General features: G+C 39.6%; 1 long non-coding RNA gene across 2 annotated transcripts in view; it reads left to right on the top strand.

The window, feature by feature from the left end:
* LOC132366014 (uncharacterized) overlaps positions 1 to 23,036 on the top strand; it is an 82,549-nt gene that overhangs the window by 38,497 nt on the left and 21,016 nt on the right. For both annotated transcript variants that reach the window (XR_009503331.1, XR_009503330.1), the window contains exon 2: positions 867 to 972. This is a non-coding gene — a long non-coding RNA (uncharacterized LOC132366014). The remainder of the gene's footprint in view (positions 1 to 866; positions 973 to 23,036) is intronic.

Raw genomic sequence — 23,036 nt, forward strand, 5'->3', positions numbered from 1 at the left:
CCTAATGTTCTTCCTGAACATGACTTGGCATATTTCAGCACATCATTGCAAATCAGTGCCAGGATCTTCTAATCATTTTATTTGCTTTTTGGCACTTGGATTTTGTATTTGTATTGGGCTTACTTTTTCACCATTGAAACAGTTAGCAGGGAATTTTGTATGAAAAGTGGAAGACCTTTTCATAACAACATTTCCTATTGGGGGAGTGTAACTATAGATCTTTGTATATTTTGCATCATTTAGCACAGCTGCTGTTCAAATTAAGAGAACAGGCATCCTTATCAGGACAATTAACACTTGCAGCAGAAAATTCTTCTTAACCATGAGGGAAAAAAAAGTTTAAATTGAGGTTGTCAAACAAGGAAACCTTCTCAGTATTAGAAGCATAGACAGAAGAGAGGAAAATGAAATACTGGCTGTTTGATGACCAGATAATCAACCACCTTTTTGTTACAATTTCTCTCTCAAGATCACATTTGAATACTGTGCAAAGGGTTTGCAGGCATAAAATGTGCCAGGACGGATGATCCTTTTTTAAAGGCAAAACATATGCAAGGTAATTTTAGGAGTTCCCTCGTGCCAGTAAATCCCCTCCATGTTCTTTCCTCTGCTTTGGATTCTCACTAATATTTCCAATTTTGGATTAAGGCACTAAAGGCCTCTGTTAAAATAAACCAGTGTTACCTAGCAAGGGTAAACCATTTCCTCTTTATCACTAATGTCTTACTGTGAATAATTAAATTGAGATTTCTTCCCATAGTGAAGCCTTAAGAAATAATAGTGGTGATGTTTGAAAACTGAAAATTGATGGATGGCGTGTCAGAGTATACAATGCCAACTGAGTTATTTATCTATTTGTTTCTTAGACTAATCATGTGAGATAAGGTTGGCAGAAGGGAAGGTCCTTCTCATCAAACAGAGGAAGAAACTGAAGCTCTGACTGGTGAATGAATTCAAGGAATGGATTAAAGAGTAAGTAAGCAGCGGGGAAGGGGAAGGAGAAGTGAGACAGCATATGGGAGAGTCAGTTCTTACTGAACTGGTATCGAGCATGTTGAATAGCTAAGGCGACTTTGAGGGTTTGAAGGGTCTTGAGGATGTTTACACTAGAGAAAGAGGCTGCTAACAGTAATTGCATTATCTACCTTTTCTTAAGTGTCTATTACCTGCTAAGCACAAGACTAGAATCTTCCACACTCTATTCCATTTCATCTTCTCTATAATCCTGCAAGGTGGATTATATTCCATATTTACCGATGAGGAAACAAGGATTTAGAAAATTAAAAAATCTTTCTCAAGGTGACTCAAATAAAAGTGGCAAAATATTTTCCTATTCCTAAGCACCACATTCTCACAGCCACACGGTACCATGCAAGAAAGCAAGCAAAGAAAAGGTCATGGCTGGGCCTTGAAAACAAATTTCCCTTTCTTCACATCTGTCTCAGGCTTGGCTTCTCTGCCCTTCACCTTTCCATTAACTCTGTAATCCTGCAAAGAACAAAAATTGGATCACACCCTGACCAAAGGGAGGGTTTAAAAATTTCTACCTGGATACACTTTTTCAGCTTTCAAAGTTTCTCATCTCCTTTCAGGTTCATTCTGTGGAATATTTCACATGTTTATTTCAGTCACTTTTCTATTGCTGCTGAAGTAAAATAATGAGTTTGGTTATTTTTTTAATAACAAGGCAGTTTTTCCTCCCTTATTGAGGAGTATGGTTGTCTAATAGTTCCTTCCTATGTCAAAAAATTACCCCCAATTACCTTTAGATACAAAGCAACCAGTCAAAAGTTTCTGACCTGATTTTCCTCCCAAGCAAGAAGTCATTAAGGGCAAAGAGTGAGTGATATAATAGAATACAGGCAGCTTAATTTTCCCTTAGCATTTACTACCACAGTTGCGGTAAACCCGAATTACACTCTCCTTGATTGAAAGGTGGCCACCTCTTGGGTGAAATATGGCAGCTGCCTAACAGCGTACATTAATAAAACATGATCGTTTAAGAAGCAGAGTGTAATGATGAGCTGATGTATTTAATTGACAACGCAACAGGGGCTCAGCAGGCTCAGGGGCATTTTTTGAATTTTCATCTTTCTGTTGAGTGACCTTGAGCGGGCTGCTTAATTTCTCCATTACTCAGTCTCCTCATCTGTAAAATGGGGATGATAACACTTACCTAGCTCACAGAGGCATCATCAAAATTAACTCCAGCAAAGTCCTCGGAGATCCCTGGATGAATGGTGCCATGTGATTAGAAATGATTAGTATCCTTATTATTCTGACAGTCGACCATAAGGCCCACCAATCAAATACAGTTCTAACTGAACTGAACAGAGAGATGGATTCTGCAACTGCACTCGGTGGCAGTTTGCCCTGAAGATAAAGTCTGTCACACACAATGTCTCCCCAGAGCAAGCTTAAGCTGGTAGCAGTATTGATGTAGGTGGTCTGCCTGCCAGGATGCACAGGGACGGTTTAACTAGAGCTAATTATGGCCAGCAATAATGTCAGAGCCAGAATTCACCTCTGATTATGAGGAGATGTTCAAAGAAACTATTTCTAAACCAGATAATCAGGCAGAATTTTCTGCACCGTTGGTATGGGTAGCATTCTGAAAGATGTCAGGGCACCTCAAATTTCAGAGCAAGGAGACTTGCAATACTTTTCTAGAGGGGAAGAGAACCAGAGAGAATTGTTAAGCTTCCAAACTGCCCATTGTGACATTCATCCCTTATTTATCTTGGCTATTTTTTTGACTGTTATCCAAATGTTATATGCTTGTACTTAGGATAGGAATGAAGGGATGGAGGGAATTGGCAAGCAAGATGAGTTTAAGATGGAGCTCCCAACTTCACAGGAGCTTTTGATCTAAGAGAGAGCAAGAGAGACGTGTGCAAATGAAATATAGAGAGTAGAGGAAGTGGAACTTTGAGGATGCTGTGAGCCAATGCTGAGTGTAGGTGCTTTGATGGGGTGTCTTGATGTTCTTAATCATAACATCATAAGGGAGAAAATTGTGTGATGTGACAGTGAAAATGTCCTCATTTCCATGACTACCACTTTAGTGAATGTTACTATCATTTCTCCACTGGGCTACTCTGATAAAGTTTTGGCTGGTGTCCCTGTCTCAACTGTTGCCCTCATGTAGTCTTTTCAACACACACCAGATTACTCAGAGCAAGTAACTCTTCTGCTTGGGTCTTTTAAGACTTCCTTCCCCATTGCTCTTCGGATCCAATTTAAACTCTTGCCATTGCTTCCTGTTTTTTTATTGCTCACCTCTAAACTAATCTTATTCCAAAATCCAGCTGTTCTCTAATCTCCATCCATGCTAGTTTCCTTTCAGTTCCCTGAAAGCCAAGCCCATTCCTGCCCCAGGGCCTTTGCATGTGTCTTTCTTGCCTGGAAGTTGTTTCCCTCGGTGACTTCCACTGGCTAGACAACAATCCTTAGAACTTTTCAATGTAAATATCACATATTCAGAAAGCCTTATCGAAATCATCTTTTCCCCCTACATTGCCAACATTCTCTTCATTGTTGTTCCCCTTCATAGCATTTTTAAAAATCTGTAGGTATTCATTCATTTATTCCCTCTTTCATTCGTTTACTTGTTGATGGGTCTGTCCCTTAGAGAAGGTACCTCTCAGAGGGAAATAACTTGCCCTCACCCCTTATTTACTGGTGCCCATCACAATACCTGGCACAAACAAATATAAGTTTTCATAATGTTGTTGAATAACCACTACCTTTACTGAGAGGTGCCAAAGATCACAGCTTGGATTTAGTGAGAACTGGATTTGAACACAAGCCTCCCTGGTTCTGAAATCAGGGCAGGTCCCATTGTTCCCTGATTTGGGGGGTTGGATGAGCAATCCAAATGAAGAGGTCGATCATAAATCCTCTCTCAGTGGCACTGAACATGGATTGGCTTAAAAGGCAGTTTTGGGAAATTGAATCTAAGAGAAAGTCCCAAATTATGAAGAACATTTGTTAAGTATTGAGAATTCAGCGATGACTTTCTAAAGGAGGGTTAGTAAAAACCTTGAAAGGGATAAGCCAAAACAATCTATTTCTGCCCTTCTTAGAAAAATTTCCCATTTATTTTCCAACTGCTTCTTGCCTGTGGGCACCTCAGTCTTTGGCTTCTGATTATTGTTTCCTGGAGGAAAGTTTAGGGAGTGTGAAAATCATTTCACTTTAGATTCATTTCAATTCATTTAAGAACCTTGCATATTCAAGAGTCTAAATAAATAGCAAAACCTTTTGAACTAAAACATGTAAAAGATTGTGGCTTTTCTTTTCTCAAACTTTGACATTTAATATGTGATATTTTATTTGTGGGTTGAAACACTTTCATAATTAATACAATCAAACAGGGTAACTCTTAAAAATGAGATAAAAGTTCAAATAGAAGTGTGGTTCTTTCCTTGCCAAAATTAAACACAAAGCATTTGTGTATAGATGGGCAGGATTTTCTACCATAATAAGAATACTTTCCCAGAAAGACAGTTTTTTTTTGTTTTTGGTTTGTTTGCCTTCTCCCCCCCCCCCCCCCCTTAGGATTGTTTTGCTGAAAGGTTTCTAGTTGCCTATGATGATAGTAAAAAGATTTAAAAATAAAGCCATATATGTATTTAAGTCATCAAATATCAACCAGAGCAATCAAAACAACCACAAAGACACATGAAGATGAAATTTCAAATATTGTGGCACAGCTGTGGACTGCTGGGCAACAAAGAAATCAACTAAAATCAGAAGTGTTAGTTAAAATAGAATTGTATGTCTGTGTCCCAGAGACTAGGATGCCTTCAGTACCAAGAGAAGTACTGGGTATTAAAAGATAAAACAAGTCTTTCTTGACTCTTAGGGACTGGTGGTGATGACAGGGAGAGCAATTATAAAGTGGTCAGATTTAGGATGGAAGTAGTCACAGGAGTCTATGTGAAGACAGAAGATAGAGCCCTACATCCAGCATGGCAGAATCATAACAGACTTCCTAGAGGAGGCACTATCTGCACTGAATCTTAAAGGAATTTTTTAATTTTCAAGAACATCACAGCAGAATAAGAGTACCTGAAGCTTCCTCTTGCTTGTCAGCACACTCCTTTCTATTGCAACTGGATTTCTCCTCTGGTGGAGGACATTACTTTCCCACCCAAGTTCCAAACTCATATTTCTTTAGACAGGAAATTATTTCTCTATTTCCAGCAACCATTTGAAAAATTCTAGTGAAAGATCCTGATTTTCCTTGGTTAAGTTTCCTTCCTAGCCCCAAGCCAATCAGTTTAACCAAGGAAGTGGTGTTCTCTAGCTTTGGCCCATTCAATGTACCTAGAATACTACATATCTAAGATGGCAGCTTTTATTTAAAACCTGTGATGTAATATGCTGATGAGAAAGGCCTTAAAAGAGAAGGAAAAAGAAGCTTTTACCAGATGAAGCATAAAGGATTGTTAACTGAATGAAATAGTTGATACTTCTAGGGACTATCTCCCAACCTACTAGTGGTTAAAGTAATTAAGCCATTCTGGCTATATTTTAGGTCTCATTTACCTACTGAGAGACTGTCAAGCAAGAAGAAACGAATACTTGCTAAGTTATTTTCTGGGCTAAAACCTTTACTAGGTGTTCTACTTTTGTCATCTCATAAAAATTCTTACTACAACCTTCGAAGATAGGTATTAATTTGAGGAACAAAGAGGTTAAATAACTCTTAGATGATCACATGGATTAGGAAGTCACAGAGATTTAATTTGTTTTTAATTAACCATTCTATGTTCCCTGCTCTACACCACGTGGGGTCTTCAGAAAACAATGTTTGTAGCATAATGCATAATCTTCCAAATGACCAGAGGTGTGCAGATGGGAGCATTGTTTTGTTTTCTTTTTTGCTGACTTTATGATAAGATGGCCTTCTTTTTTCAGATTTTAATGTGCTGGGTCAGGAGAAAATATATAATGAGTGCTCTGGATTTTCTGTCTTTTGAGCTGATTCTGTAAGACGTGTCACATGTCTCTTCCTTAGAGAGAGTAATTAATGGACTGTATTGTTAGTTCCATATGATACCATTTCTGGAAAAATTTCTCTTTAGGTACACAGTGCAGGAGTGTGGAGAGAGGGGAGGAGGGACACTTGTAAATTTCTGCATTCATATTGAACATTTTGTCAATAGGATGGCAAAAGAAAACATAAATAATGAAATGGGAAATACCCCTTCATCTTTAAAAATACAAATATCCCCTACATCTTTCTGTTAGGTTGGATGACAATTCTTTTGGTAGGGTCACTATTACTGGTTCTCCAGTTGTGGACTGGCAGAATATGGGGGGGTGTGGTGGGATATCCCTGGGTTATTCAGTAAATCAATAAACTGCTTCTTAGGTTAGCTCATTGCTTATTTTATCAACCCTACATAGGGTTCTCTAGAATTTTTTTTCTCCCTCAGGTAAATATTAGGCTTAGTTACAGAGGCAAAAGAGATCTATAAATAGAGAAGGAAAAAAAAGGCGTATCTCGTTTTATTACTCTTTTGTGTAACAGTAGTAAAAGTTTTGTAGGGAGTATTGTATACAGTAAAACAGTCATTTGTCAAAGGGTAAACTTACTGAACACCAATGCTCTGTTTTTAAAAGATCCCTTGTGTGCCATGAACTACACAGTGTTCATAAAAAGTTGTACTCAAGGGTTAGATATTCTTGCTTCCTCAATTACTAGAGTTTTCTGAAGTCTCTCAAGGAAGGAGGATTAAACATTTATTGTCAGGAAGCACCAGGTTGCACTTTGTCCCATGCTTTGACACATTCATTAGCCCAGGCTCTAAATTTTCAATTACTGAATCCATAAAGTACTACCAAAGAAAAAAAAGTTAGAAGTAGAGAAAAAGAGAAAAAAAAGCAACAGCCAGAATTTATGCACTGCTATTTTAAAGACTCTATTCTTGTCCTGTCATTTTAGTTTGGCCATTATAGGCTGTGTGTTCCCTTAATGAATAACGCCTGGAGTTATATTTGAGTCATAAACTGTCCTGAATGATTATTTACTATTTGATATCATAAGAGAATATGAAATTTGCTATATTTTAGTCTTTAGCCTTTAATGGAGAGTTGATATGACTTGTAGTAGATGAGGAACATGAAATAAATTAACAAAAATTCCTCATGGTGAATTAGTAGGGATAGAACATTTTTAGATAATGATGCACACATAAGAAGAAGGTAAAAGACAATTTCTATGACATGGCCATTTAGAAATTCTAATTTAAAAGACTAGCATCAACCATATGTGCAAAATTTAATAGAGTTAAAAAATATAGACTGCTGGCTTCAGTTCTAACATATAAAGTGATTGAAAGCTGTCAGCACCAAGCTGACAACAAGAAAAGCTGGGCAACCTGAAAAATCACTGACTTTTTCTTGGACCAATCAGAGAACTGAAGTCTCAGGACAAATCAGCTTCCTGAAATCTCTAGAGCTAGGCACATCTAAAGAGATACAGCCTGAATCTGCTTATCAGGGACAGAAGTCCTGGGGCCATAATCTGGCAATAACACTTAAGTGGTAATCTTGATGATTTGCTTGTGGCTGAGTATGGACTAGCAGGATATTGAGAAATACCTGGTTACCAAAGTCTTGGGGGAGGTGGCGCACAGTTCTCTGGGTTTTACCTCCAGGAACTCCACCAGGTTCGTATAAAGATCCAGGAAAAATACCCTTCATGGCCCTGGCAAAGGGAAGGGAAGAGTAATCATTATGAAATATACCCAGAGCCTTCTCCATAACAAAGGCCTACTCTTTGAGGGGGAAAAAGCCTTGCCAGAGCCTAATCCCAGCTGAAGGAGTGGAATTCCTCCCACTCCAGCCTTCTTGTCTCACCTAAGGAGGAAAATACAGTCTGCACGGTTCAGTGTTCAAGGAAATAGTTTGGGAACACTATGGCTATGGAAGGGAATAAAGGGCTTGTGGTAGAAAAACTAACATGGGAGGAAACAGTTATGAAGGTCTGAAAAAAAACCCTGAAAAAAAAAGGCCCATTAAAGGGCTGAAAATTAATCAGAAGATTATAGAACACTCTGCTTCCCCTTCACTTTACCAGTATACAAACAGGGCTCTGGTACAATAACCATGGGTTTTACCTGGAAAAGCTGTATGTACAAACTCCTCTGAGGAATAGCACATAGAAAAGACCAAAACAAGGGCATTAGAGGAATTTAAAGCCTCTAGCATTGACAGATACAAGAAACCATTAAACACAGTCGAAATCCTAGCCAAATTAATTTAAATCTACATATTAAAGGCCAATTTCTCAATTCCTATTAGTAAATACAACATGTCTGGCTTTCAAGAAAAAAAGTACAAGGCATGACAAAAGGCAAAAGCAAACAGTCAAACAACAACAACAAAAGTCTGAAGAGACAAAGAAAGCATGAGAATTAGATTCATATATAACACAGATTTGGGAATTATCAGACAAGGTATCTAAAATGACTACAATTAACACGTTGGTTGGGGATCGAGAAGATGGCGGAAGAGTAAGACGCGGAGATCACCTTCCTTCCCACAGATACAGTAGAAATACATCTACACGTGGAACTGCTCCTACAGAACACCCACTGGACGCTGGCAGAAAACGTCAGACCTCCCAAAAGGCAAGAAACTCCCCACGTACTTGGGTAGGGCAAAAGAAAAAAGAAACAACAGAGACAAAAGAATAGGGATGGGACCTGCACCAGTGGGAGGGAGCCGTGAAGGAGGAAAGGTTTCCACACACTAGGAAGCCCCTCCGCGGGTGGAGACTGCGGGTGGCAGAGGGGGGAAGCTTCGGAGCCACGGAGGAGAGCACAGCCACAGGGGTGCGGAGGGCGAAGCGGAGAGATTCCCGCACGGAGGATCGGCGCCGAGCAGCACTCACCAGCCCGAGAGGCTTGTCTGCTCACCCACCAGGGCAGGAGGGGGCTGGGAGCTGAGGCTTGGGCTTCGGTCGGATCGCAGGGAGAGGACTGGGGTTGGCGGCGTGAACACAGCCTGAAGGGGTTAGTGCACCACAGCTGGCCGGGAGGGAGTCCGGGAAAGTCTGCAGCTGCCGGAGAGGCAAGAGGCTTTTTCTTCCCTCTTTGTTTCCTGGTGCGTGAGGAGAGGGGATTCAGAGTGCCACCTAAACGAGCTCCAGAGACAGGCGCGAGCCGTGGCGATCAGCGCGGATCCCACAGCAACAGGGGCGCAGAGGGAAAAATGGAGAGATTCCCGCACAGAGGCTCGGCGCCGAGCAGCGCTCACCAGCCCGAGAGGCTTGTCTGCTCACCTGCCGGGGCGGGCGGGGCTGGGAGCTGAGGCTCGAGCTTTGGTCGGATCGCAGGGAGAGGACTGGGGTTGGCGGAGTGAACACAGCCTGAAGGGGTTAGCGCAGCACAGCTGGCTGGGAGGGAGACTGGGAGAAAGTCTGCAGCTGCCGAAGAGGCAAGAGACTTTTTCTTGCCTCTTTGTTTCGCGGCGCGCAAGGAGAGGGGATTCAGAGCGCCGCCTAAACGAGCTCCAGAGACGGGCACGAACTGCGGCTATCAGCGCGGACCCCAGAGACAGGCGTGAGATGTTAAGGCTGCTGCTGCCACCACCAAGAAGCCTGTGTGCGAGCACAGGTCACTCTCCACACCGCCCGTCCCGGGAGCCCGTGCAGCCCGCCACTGCCAGGGTCCCGTGATCCAGGGACAACTTTCCCGGGAGAACGCACTGCGCACCTCAGGCTGGTGCAACGTCACGCTGGCCTCTGCCGCCGCAGGCTCGCCCCGCCTCCGTACCCCTCCCTCCCCCGGACTGAGTGAGCCAGAGCCCCCGAAGCAGCTGCTCCTTTAACCCCGTCCTGTCTGGGCGGGGAATAGACGCCCTCAGGCGACCTACATGCAGAGGCGGGTCCAAATCCAAAGCTGAACCCCGGGAGCTGTACCAGCAAAGAAGAGAAAGGGAAATCTCTCCCAGCAGCCTCAGAAGCAGCAGATTAAAACTCCACAAACAACTTGATGTGCCTGCATCTGTTGAATACCTGAATAGACAACGAATCATCCCAAATTCAGGAGGTGGACTTTGGGAGCAGGATATATTAATTTTTCCCCTTTTCCTTTTTTTGTTAGTGTATATGTGTATGCTTCTGGGTGAGATTTTGTCTGTATAGCTTTGCTTTATAATAGCTTTATTTTACTTCACTATATTATAGCCTCTTTCTTTCTTTCTTTCTTTCTATTTTTTCTCCCTTTTACTCTGAGCTGTGTGGATGAAAGGCTCTTGGTGCTCCAGACAGGCATCAGGGCCATGCCTCTGAGGTGGGATAGCCAACTTCAGGACACTGGTCCACCAGAGACCTCCCAGCTCCACATAATACCAAACGGCAAAAATCTCTCAGAGATCTCCATCTCAACATCAAGACCCAGCTTCACTCAACGACCAGCAAGCTACAGTGCTGGACACCCTATGCCAAACAACTAGCAAGACAGGAACACAGTCTCATCCATTAGCAGAGAGGCTGCCTAAAATCATAATAAGGCCACAGACACCCCAAAACACACCACCAGACGTGGACGTGCCCACCAGAAAGACAAACTCCAGCCTCATCCGCCAGAACTCAGGCACTAGTTCCCTCCACCAGGAAGCCTACACAACCCACTGAACCAACCTTAGCCACTGGGGACAGATACCAAAAACAACGGGAACTACGAACCTGCAGCCTGTGAAAAGGAGAACCCAAACACAGTAAGATAAGCAAAATGAGACAACAGAAAAACACCCAGCAGATGAAGGAGCAGGGTCAAAACACACCAGACCTAACAAATGAAGAGGAAATAGGTAGTCTACCTGAAAAAGAATTCAGAATAATGATAGTAAAGATGATCCAAAATCTTGGAAATAGAAGAGACAAAATGCAAGAAACAATTAACAAGGACGTAGAAGAACTAAAGAGGAACCAAGCAACGATGAAAAACACAATAAATGAAATTAAAAATACTCTAGATGGGATCAATAGCAGAATAACTGAGGCAGAAGAAAGGATAAGTGACCTGGAAGATAAAATGGTGGAAATAACTACTGCAGAGCAGGATAAAGAAAAAAGAATGAAAAGAACTGAGAACAGTCTCAGAGACCTCTGGGACAACATTAAATGCACCAACATTCGAATTATAGGGGTCCCAGAAGAAGAAGAGAAAAAGAAAGGGACTGAGAAAATATTTGAAGAGATTATAGTTGAAAACTTCCCTAATATGGGAAAGGAAATAGTTAATCAAGTCCTGGAAGCACAGAGAGTCCCATCCAGGATAAACCCAAGGAGAAACACGCCAAGACACATATTAATCAAACTGTCAAAAATTAAATATAAGGAAAACATATTAAAGGCAGCAAGGGAAAAACAACAAATAACTCACAAGGGAATCCCCATAAGGTTAACATCTGATCTTTCAGCAGAAACTCTGCAAGCCAGAAGGGAGTGGCAGGATATACTTAAAGTGATGAAGGAGAAAAACCTACAACCAAGATTACTCTACCCAGCAAGGATCTCATTCAGATGTGATGGAGAAATTAAAACCTTTATAGACAAGCAAAAGCTGAGAGAGTTCAGCACCACCAAACCAGCTTTACAACAAATGCTAAAGGAACTTCTCTAGGCAAGAAACACAAGAGAAGGAAAACACCTACAATAACAAACCCAAAACATTTAAGAAAATGGGAATAGGAACATACATATCGATAATTACCTTGAATGTAAATGGATTAAATGCTCCCACCAAAAGACACAGGCTGGCTGAATGGATACAAAAACAAGACCCATATATATGCTGTCTACAAGAGACCCAGTTCAGACCTAGAGACACATACAGACTGAAAGTGAGGGGATGGAAAAAGATATTCCATGCAAATGGAAATCAAAAGAAAGCTGGAGTAGCAATTCTCATATCAGACAAAATAGACTTTAAAATAAAGAATATTACAAGAGACAAAGAAGGACACTATATAATGATCAAGGGATCGATCCAAGAGGAAGGTATAACAATTGTAAATATTTATGCACCCAACATAGGAGCACCTCAATACATAAGGCAAATACTAACAGTCATAAAAGGGGAAATCGACAGCAACACAATCATGGTAGGGGACTTTAACACCCCACTTTCACCAATGGACAGATCATCCAAAATGAAAATAAATAAGGAAACACCAGCTTTAAATGATACATTAAACAAGATGGACTTAATTGATATTTATAGGACATTCCACCCAAAAACAACAGAATACACATTTTTCTCAAGTGCTCATGGAACATTCTCCAGGATAGATCATATCTTGGGTCACAAATCAAGCCTTGGTAAATTAACATGTTAAGGGCTCTAATGAAAAAAAGGAGTAAATATGAAAGAACAGATGGGTGATGTGCGTAGAAAGATACAAACCCTAAGAAAGAATCAAAAACAGTATAACATAAATGAAGAATGCTTTCTGATAAATTTATCAGTAGACTTGACATGGTCAAGAAAGAATCTGTGAACTTGAAGATAGGTCAATACCAAATTCCCAGACTGAAATGTAGTTCTTTTTTCTCAAAGAATTTTAGAAAGAGAACAGACATTCAAGGACAGTGGGACAATACCAAAAGGTATAACATATACATCACTGGAATAGAAGAAGAAAAGAAAATTGAGCAGAATAAATACTTGAAGTAATAAAAGCCAAGAACTTTCCAAAATTAATGAAAGACAGCAAACCACAAATCCAGGAAGATAAAAGAACACAAAACAAGATAAATAAGAAAAAATCTCACTATATATAAGCATATTATATTAAAACTGAAGAAAAAAATTAAAATGAGAAATCTTGAGCCAGAGGGAGGGAAAAATAGAAGGACAGGAATAATAATTACTGCAGACCCTTCATCAAAAACAATGCAAGCAAGAAGACTGTGGAGAGACCTTCAAGATGGCAGAAGAGTAAGACATGGAGATCACCTTCCCCCCCCCCACAAATACATCAGAAGTATTTGTGGAACATCTACATGTGGAACAACTCCTACAGAACATCTACTGAATGCTGGCAGAAGACCTCAGACTTCCCAAAAGGCAAGAAACTCCCCACGTACCTGGGTAGGGCAAAAGAAAACAGGAAAAACAGAGACAAAAGAATAGGGACGGGACCTGCACCTCTGGGAGGGAGCTGTGAAGGAGGAAAAGTTCCCACACACTAGGAAGTCCCTTCACTGGCTGAGACGGTGGGTGGTGGGGGGAAACTTCAGAGCCACGGAGGAGAGCACAGCAATAGGGGTGCAGAGGGCAAAGCAGAGAGATTCCTGCACAGAGGAGCAGTGCCCCAAAACACTCACCAGCCTGAGATGCTTGTCTGCTCACCCAATGGGATGGGTGGGGGCTGGGAGCTGAGGCTCTGGCTTCAGAGGTCAGATCCCAGGGAGAGGACTTGGGTTGGCTGTGTGAACACAGCCTGAAGGGGGCTAGTGCATGACAGCTAGCTGGGAGGGTGTCCGGAAGAAAGTCTGGAACTCCCTAAGAGGCAAGAGACCATTGTTTTGGGGTGTGTGAGGACAGAGTATTCAGAGCACTGCCTAAACGAGCTCCTGAGACAGGCACAAGCTGTGGCTATCAGCATGGACACCAGAGATGGGCATGAAACACTAAGGCTGCTGTTGCAGCCACCAAGAAGCCTGTGTGCAAGCACAGGTCACTATCCACACCTCCTCTCCCGAGACCCTGTGCAGCCCGCCACTGCCAGGGTCCTGTGATCCAGGGACAACTTCCTCAGGAGAACACACGGTGTGCCTCAGGCTTTTGCAATGTCATGCTGGCCTCTGCCACCGCAGGCTCGCCCCGCATCCGTACCCCTCCCTCCCCCTGGCCTGAGTGAGCCAGAGCCCCCTAATCAGCTGCTACTTTAACCCTGTCCTGTCTGAGTGAAGAACAGACACCCCCAGGTGACCTACATGCAGAGGCGAGGTCAAATACAAAGCTGAACCCAAGGAGCTGTGTGAACAAAGGAGAGAAAAGGAAATCTCTCCCAGCAGCCTCAGGAGCAGCGGATTAAATCTCCACAATCAACTTGATGTACCCTGCATCTCTGGAATACCTGAATAGACAATGAGTCATCCCAAAATTGAGGCAGTGGACTTTGGGAGCAACTGTAGACTTGGGGTTTGCTTTCTGCATCTAATTTGTTTCTGGTTTTATGTTTATCTTAGTTTAGTATTTAGTTTATTATCATTGGTAGATTTGTTTATTGATTTGGTTTCTGTCTTCCTTTTTTAAAAAATATATAGACATATATATATATTTTTTTCCTTTTTCTCTTTTTGTGAGTGTGTATGTGTATGTTTCTTTGTGTGATTTTGTCTGTATAGCTTTGTTTTTACCATTTGTCCTAGGGTTCTGTGTGTCCTTTTTCTTTCTTTTTTTTTTTTCTTTTGTATAGTTTTTAGTTCTGGTTATCATTGGAGGATTTGTTTTCTGGGTTGGTTGCTCTCTTCTTTGTTTCTTTTTTTTTTTTTTAATTACTTATTAATTTTTTAATATTTTAAATAATATTTTTAATTTTAATAACTTTATTTTCTTTCTTTCTTTCTTTCTTTCTTTCTTTCTTTCTTTCTTTCTTTCTCCTTTTTGTTCTGAGTCATGTGGCTGACAGTGTCTTGGTGCTCTGGCCGGGTGTCAGGCCAGTGCCTCTGAGGTGGGAGAGACAAATTCAGGACATTGGCCCACCAGAGACCTCTCAGCTCCATGTAATATCAAACGGTGAAAATCTCTCAGAGATCTCCATCTCAACGTCAAGACCTAAATCCACTCAATGACCAGCAAGCTACATGGCTGGACACCCTATGCCAAACATCTAGCAAGACTGGAAAACAACCCCATCCATTAGCAGAGAGGCTGCCTAAAATCATAAGGTCACAGAAACCCCAAAACACAACACAAAAATGGACCTGCCCACCAGAAAGACAAGATCCAGCCTCATCTACCAGAACACAGGAACTAGTCCCCTCCACCAGGAAACCTACACAACCCACTGAACCAACCTTAGCCACTGGGGGAAGACACCAAAAACAACAGGAACTATGAACCAGCAGCCTGCGAAAAGGAGACCCCAAACACAGTAAGTTAAGCAAAATGAGAAGACAGAGAAACACACAGTAGACGAAGGAGCAAGGCAAAAACCCACCAGACCTAACAAATGAAGAGGAAATAGACAGTCTACCTGAAAAAGCTTTCAGAAAATTGATAGTAAAGATGATCCAGCATCTTGGAAATAGAATGGAGAAAATACAAGAAACGTTTAACAAGGACCTGAAAGAACTAAAAAGCAAACAAACAATGATGAACAACACAGTAAATGAAATTAAAAATTCTCTAGAAGAAATCAATAACAGAATAACTGAGGCAAAGGTATGGATAAGTGACCTGGAAGATAAAATATTGGAAATAACTACTGCAGAGAAGAAAAAAGAAAAAAGAATGAAAAGAATTGAGGACAGTCTCAGAGACCTCTGGGACAACATTAAACACACCAACATTCGAATTATAGGGGTCGCAGAAGAAGAAGAGAAAAAGAAATGGACTGAGAAAATATTTGAAGAGATTATAGTTGAAGACTTCCCTAATATGGGAAAGGAAATATTTAATCAAGCCCAGGAAGCACAGAGAGTCCCATACAGGATAAATCCAAGGAGAAACACACCAAGACACATATTAATCAAACTATCAAAAATTAAATACAAGAAAAAATACTAAAAGCAGCAAGGAAAAAACAACAAATGACGTACAAGGGAACCCCCATAAGGCTAACAGCTGATCTTTCAGCAGAAGCTCTGCAAGCCAGAAAGGAGTGGCAGGACATACTTAAAGTGATGAAAGGGAAAAACCTACAGCCAAGATCACTCTACCCAGCAAGGAACTCATTTAGATTTGATGGAGAAATTAAAACCTTTACAGAAAGGCAAAAGCTAAGAGAATTCAGCACCACCAAACCAGCTTTACAACAAATGCTAAAGGAAATTCTCTAGGCAAGAAACACAAGAGAAGGAAAAGACCTACAATAACAAACCAAAACAATTAAGAAAATGGTAATAGGAACATACATATTGATAATTACCTTAAATGTAAATGGAATAAATGCTCCAACCAAAAGACATAGACTGGCTGAATGGATACAAAAACAAGACCCGTATATATGCTGTCTACAAGAGACCCACTTCAGACCTAGGGACACATACAGACTGAAAGTGAGGGGATGGAAAAAGATATTCCATGCAAATGGAAATCAAAAGAAAGCTGGAGTAGCAATTCTCATATCAGACAAAATAGACTTTAAAACAAAGACTATTACAAGAGACAAAGTAGGACACTACATAATGATCAAGGGATCAATCCAAGAAGAAGATATAACAATTGTAAATACTTATGCACTCAATGTAGGAGCACCTCAATATATAAGGCAAATACTGACAGCCATAAAAGGGGAAATCGACAGTAACACAATTATAGTAGGGGACTTTAACAGCCCACTTTCACTAATGGACAGATCATCCAAAATGAAAATAAACAAGGAAACACCAGCTTTAAATGATACATTAAACAAGATGGACTTAATTGATATTTATAGGACATTCCATCCAAAAACAACAGAATACACTTTCCTCTCAAGTGCTCATGGAACATTCTCCAGGATAGATCATACCTTTGGTCACAAATCAAGCCTTGGTAAATTTAAGAAAACTGAAATCGTATCATGTATCTTTTCCCACCACAACGCTATGAGCCTAGATATCAATTACAAGAAAAAATCTGTAAAAAATACAAACACATGAAGCCTAAACAATACACTACTTAATAACCAGGAGATCACTGAGGATATCAACGAGGAAATCAAACAATACCTAGAAACAAATGACAATGAAAACACGATGACCCAAAACCTATGGGATGAAGCAAAAGCAGTTCTAAGAGGGAAGTTTATAGCAATACAATCCTTCCTCAAGGAACAAGAAACATCTCAAATCAACCTAACCTTAAACCTAAAGAAAGTAGAGAAAGGAGAACAAAAAAACCCCCAAAGTTAGCAGAAGGAAAGAAATCATAAAGATCAGATCAGAAATAAATGAAAAAGAAATGAAGGAAACAGTAGCAAAGATCAAGAAAACTAAGAACTGGTTCTTTGAGAAGATAAACAAAACAGAGAAACCATTAGCCAGACTCATCAAGAAAAAAGGGGTGAAGACACAAATCAATAGAATTAGAAATGAAAAAGGAGAAGTAACAACTGACACTGCAGAAATACAAAGGATCATGAGAGATTACTACAAGCAACAATAGGCCAATAAAATGGACAACCTGAAAGAAATGGACAAATTCTTAGAAAAGCACAACCTTCTGAGACTGAACCAGGAAGAAATAGAAAATATAAACAGACAAGTCACAAGCACTGAAATTAAGATTGTGATTAAAAATGTTCCAAAAGTTAGATAGCCTCAACCACCAGAGGGCAGGCAGCAGAAGCAAGAAAAACTACAATCCTGCAGCCTGTGGACCAAAAACCACAGTTACAGAAAGATAAAGATGAAAAGGCAGAGGGCTATGTACCAGATGAAGGAACAAGAAAAAACCCCAGAAAAACAACTTAATGAAGTGGAGATAGGCAACCTTCCAGAAAAAGAATTCAGAATAATAATAGTGAAGATGATCCAGGACCTCGGAATAAGAATGGAGGCAAAGATTGAGAAGATGCAAGAAATGATTAACAAAGACCTAGAAGAATTAAAGAACAAACAAACAGAGATGACCAATACAATAACTGAAATGAAAACTACACTAGAAGGAATCAATAGCAGAATAACTGAGGCAGAAGAACGGATAAGTGACCTGGAAGACAGAATGGTGGAATTCACTGCTGCGGAACAGACTAAAGAAAAAAGAATGAAAAGAAATGAAGACAGCCTAAGAGACCTCTGGGACAACATTAAACGCAACAACATTCGCATTATAGGGGTCCCAGAAGGAGAAGAGAGAGAGAAAGGATCAGAGAAAATATTTGAAGAGATTATAGTCGAAAACTTCCCTAACATGGGAAAGGAAATAGCCACCCAAGTCCAGGAAGTGCAGAGTCCCATACAGAATAAACCCAAGGAGAAACACGCCGAGACACATAGTAATCAAAGTGGCAAAAATTAAAGACAAAGAAAAATTATTGAAAGCAGCAAGGGAAAAACGACAAATAACATACAAGGGAACTCCCATAAGGTTAACAGCTGATTTCTCAGCAGAAACTCTGCAAGCCAGAAGGGAGTGGCATGATATACTTAAAGTGATGACAGGGAAGAACCTACAACCAAGATTACTCTACCCGGCAAGGATCTCATTTAGATTTGATGGAGAAATCAACAGCTTTACAGACAAGCAAAAGCTAAGAGAATTCAGCACCACCAAACCAGCTCTACAACAAATGCTAAAGGAACTTCTCTAAGTGAGAAACACAAGAGAAGAAAAGGACCTACAAAAACAAACCCAAAACAATTAAGAAAATGGTCATAGGAACATACATATTGATAATTACTTAAACGTCAATGGATTAAATGCCCCAACCAAAAGACATAGACTGGCTGAATGGATACAAAAACAAAACCCATATATATGCTGTCTACAAGAGACCCACTTTAGACCTAGGGACACATACAGACTGAAAGTGAGGGGATGGAAAAAGATATTCCATGCAAATGGAAATCAAAAGAAAGCTGGAGTAGCTATACTCATATCAGATAAAATAGACTTTAAAATAAAGAATATTACAAGAGACAAGGAAGGACACTACATAATGATCCAGGGATCAATCCAAGAAGAAGATATAACAATTATAAATATATATGCACCCAACATAGGAGCACCTCAATACATAAGGCAACTGCTAACAGCTATAAAAGAGGAAATCGACAGTAACACAATAATAGTGGGGGACTTTAACACCTCACTTACACCAATGGACAGATCATCCAAAATGAAAATAAATAAGGAAACAGAAGCTTTAAATGACACAATAGACCAGATAGATTTAATTGATATATATAGGACATTCCATCCAAAAACAGCAGATTACACGTTCTTCTCAAGTGTGCATGGAACATTCTCCAGGATAGATCACATCTTGGGTCACAAATCAAGCCTCAGTAAATTTAAGAAAATGGAAATCATATCAAGCATCTTTTCTGACCACAAAGCTATGAGATTAGAAATGAATTACAGGGAAAAAAACGTAAAAAAGACAAACACATGGAGGCTAAACAATACGTTACTAAATAACCAAGAGATCACTGAAGAAATCAAAGAGGAAATAAAAAAATACCTAGAGACAAATGACAATGAAAACACGACGACCCAAAACCTATGGGATGCAGCAAAAGCAGTTCTAAGAGGGAAGTTTATAGCTATACAAGCCTACCTAAAGAAACAAGAAAAATTTCAAGTAAACAATCTAACCTTACACCTAAAGAAACTAGAGAAAGAAGAACAAACAAAACCCAAAGTTAGCAGAAGGAAAGAAGTCATAAAGATCAGAGCAGAAATAAGTGAAATAGAAACAAAGAAAACAATAGCAAAGATCAATAAAACTAAAAGTTGGTTCTTTGAGAAGATAAACAAAATTGATAAGCCATTAGCCAGACTCATCAAGAAAAAGAGGGAGAGGACTCAAATCAATAAAATCAGAAATGAAAAAGGAGAAGTTACAACAGACACCGCAGAAATACAAAGCATCCTAAGAGACTACTACAAGCAACTTTATGCCAATAAAGTGGACAACCTGGAAGAAATGGACAAATTCTTAGAAAGGTATAACCTTCCAAGACTGAACCAGGAAGAAACAGAAAATATGAACAGACCAATCACAAATAATGAAATTGAAACTGTGATTAAAAATCTTCCAAAAAACAAAAGTCTAGGACCAGATGGCTTCACAGGTGAATTCTATCAAACATTTAGAGAAGAGCTAACACCCATCCTTCTCAAACTCTTCCAAAAAATTGCAGAGGAAGGAACACTCCCAAACTCATTCTATGAGGCCACCATCACCCTGATACCAAAACCAGACAAAGACACTACAAAAAAAGAAAATTACAGACCAATATCATTGATAAATATAGATGCAAAAATCCTCAACAAAATACTAGCAAACAGAATCCAACAACACGTTAAAAGGATCATACACCACAATCAAGTGGGATTTATCCCAGGGATGCAAGGATTCTTCAATATACGCAAATCAATCAGTGTGATACACCATATTAACAAACTGAAGAATAAAAACCATATGATCATCTCAATAGATGCAGAAAAAGCTTTTGACAAAATTCAACACCCATTTCTGATAAAAACTCTCCAGAAAGTGGGCATAGAGGGAACCTACCTCAACATAATAAAGGCCATATATGACAAACCCACAGCAAACATCATTCTCAATGGTGAAAAACTGAAAGCATTTCCTCTAAGATCAGGAACGAGACAAGGATGTCCACTCTCACCACTATTATTCAATATAGTTCTGGAAGTCCTAACCATGGCAATCAGAGAAGAAAAAGAAATAAAAGGAATACAAATTGGAAAAGAAGAAGTAAAACTGTCACTGTTTGCGGATGACATGATACTATACATAGAGAATCCTAAAACTGCCACCAGAAAACTGCTAGAGCTAATTAATGAATATGGTAAAGTTGCAGGATACAAAATTAATGCACAGAAATCTCTTGCATTCCTATACACTAATGATGAAAAATCTGAAAGAGAAGTTATGGAAACACTCCCATTTACCATTGCAACAAAAAGAATAAAATACCTAGGAATAAACCTACCTAGGGAGACAAAAGACCTGTATGCAGAAAACTATAAGACACTGATGAAAGAAATTAGAGACAATACAAACAGATGGAGAGATATACCATGTTCTTGGATTGGAAGAATCAACATTGTGAAAATGACTATACTACCCAAAGCAATCTACAGATTCAATGCAATCCCTATCAAATTACCAATGGCATTTTTTACGGAGCTAGAACAAATCATCTTAAAATTTGTATGGAGACACAAAAGACCCCGAATAGCCAAAGCAGTCTTGAGGGAAAAAAATGGAGCTGGAGGAATCAGACTCCCTGACTTCAGACTCTACTACAAAGCTACAGTAATCAAGACAATATGGTACTGGCACAAAAACAGAAACATAGATCAATGGAACAAGATAGAAAGCCCAGAGATTAACCCACACACCTATGGTCAACTAATCTATGACAAAGGAGGCAAAGATATACAATGGAGAAAAGACAGTCTCTTCAATAAGTGGTGCTGGGAAAACTGGACAGCTACATGTAAAAGAATGAAATTAGAATACTCCCTAACACCATACACAAAAATAAACTCAAAATGGATTAGAGACTTAAATATAAGACTGGACACTATAAAACTCTTAGAGGAAAACATAGGAAGAACACTCTTTGACATAAATCACAGCAAGATCTTTTTTGATCCACCTCCTAGAGTAATGGAAATAAAAACAAAAATAAACAAGTGGGACCTAATGAAACTTCAAAGCTTTTGCACAGCAAAGGAAACCATAAACAAGACGAAAAGACAACCCTCAGAATGGGAGAAAATATTTGCAAATGAATCAACGGACAAAGGATTAATCTCCAAAATATATAAACAACTCATTCAGCTCAATATTAAAGAAACAAACACCCCAATCCAAAAATGGGCAGAAGACCTAAATAGACATTTCTCCAAAGAAGACATACAGACGGCCACGAAGCACATGACAAGATGCTCAACATCACTAATTATTAGAGAAATGCAAATCAAAACTACAATGAGGTATCACCTCACTCCTGTTAGAATGGGCATCATTAGAAAATCTACAAACAAGAAATGCTGGAGAGGGTGTGGAGAAAAGGGAACCCTCTTGCACTGTTGGTGGGAATGTAAATTGATACAGCCACTATGGAGAACAATATGGAGGTTCCTTAAAAAACTAAAAATAGAATTACCATATGACCCAGCAATCCCACTACTGGGCATATACCCAGAGAAAACCGTAATTCAAAAAGACACATGCACCCGAATGTTCATTGCAGCACTATTTACAATAGCCAGGTCATGGAAGCAACCTAAATGCCCATCAACAGACGAATGGATAAAGAAGGTGTGGTACATATATACAATGGAATATTACTCAGCCATAAAAAGGAACGAAATTGAGTCATTTGTTGAGACGTGGATGGATCTAGAGACTGTCATACAGAGTGAAGTAAGTCAGAAAGAGAAAAACAAATATCGTATATTAATGCATGTATGTGGAACCTAGAAAAATGGTACAGATGAGCCAGTTTGCAGGGCAGAAGTTGAGACACAGATGTAGAGAATGGACATATGGACACCAAGGGGGGAAAACTGCGGTGGGGTGGGGATGGTGGTGTGCTGAATTGGGCGATTGGGATTGACATGTATACACTGATGTGTATAAAATTGATGCCTAATAAGAACCTGCAGTATAAAAAAACAAACAAAACAACTAATACTAAACTTTCATTGGGTTATTTGTATGGAAATATGTTAACATAAATGTTTCAGACATTACATGAAATTTCTAAAAATCTTATATTTGTATTTGTATGGAAATATGTATGGAAATATGTTAATATAAATGTTTCAGACATTACATGAAATTTCTAAAAATCTTATATGTTCTGGTATAATGTTATAAGTAATAATCCTAGTTATTACTTTAAAATGTATATCTCAGAAATAACTAATTTTCTTGTCAACTGCATTATTATGAACTTTCATCAAATCTTTAACTGTGGTCATTTTTAAGTCTTTTGTCATTTACAGACAGTTCTGGGTGTACTCTGATGATTTTGCAAATATGTTCCTATAAAAGGGTTTCATCTTCAAGAAATTCATGGAAAAGACTCTGACAAGTACAGGTTTCTGGTAACTGACTGTACTGCTGAACTGAATGAATAAGCATTTTCA

The sequence above is a fragment of the Balaenoptera ricei genome, chromosome 5 (genome assembly GCF_028023285.1).
Source record: "Balaenoptera ricei isolate mBalRic1 chromosome 5, mBalRic1.hap2, whole genome shotgun sequence".
Taxonomy (NCBI): Eukaryota; Metazoa; Chordata; class Mammalia; order Artiodactyla; family Balaenopteridae; genus Balaenoptera; species Balaenoptera ricei.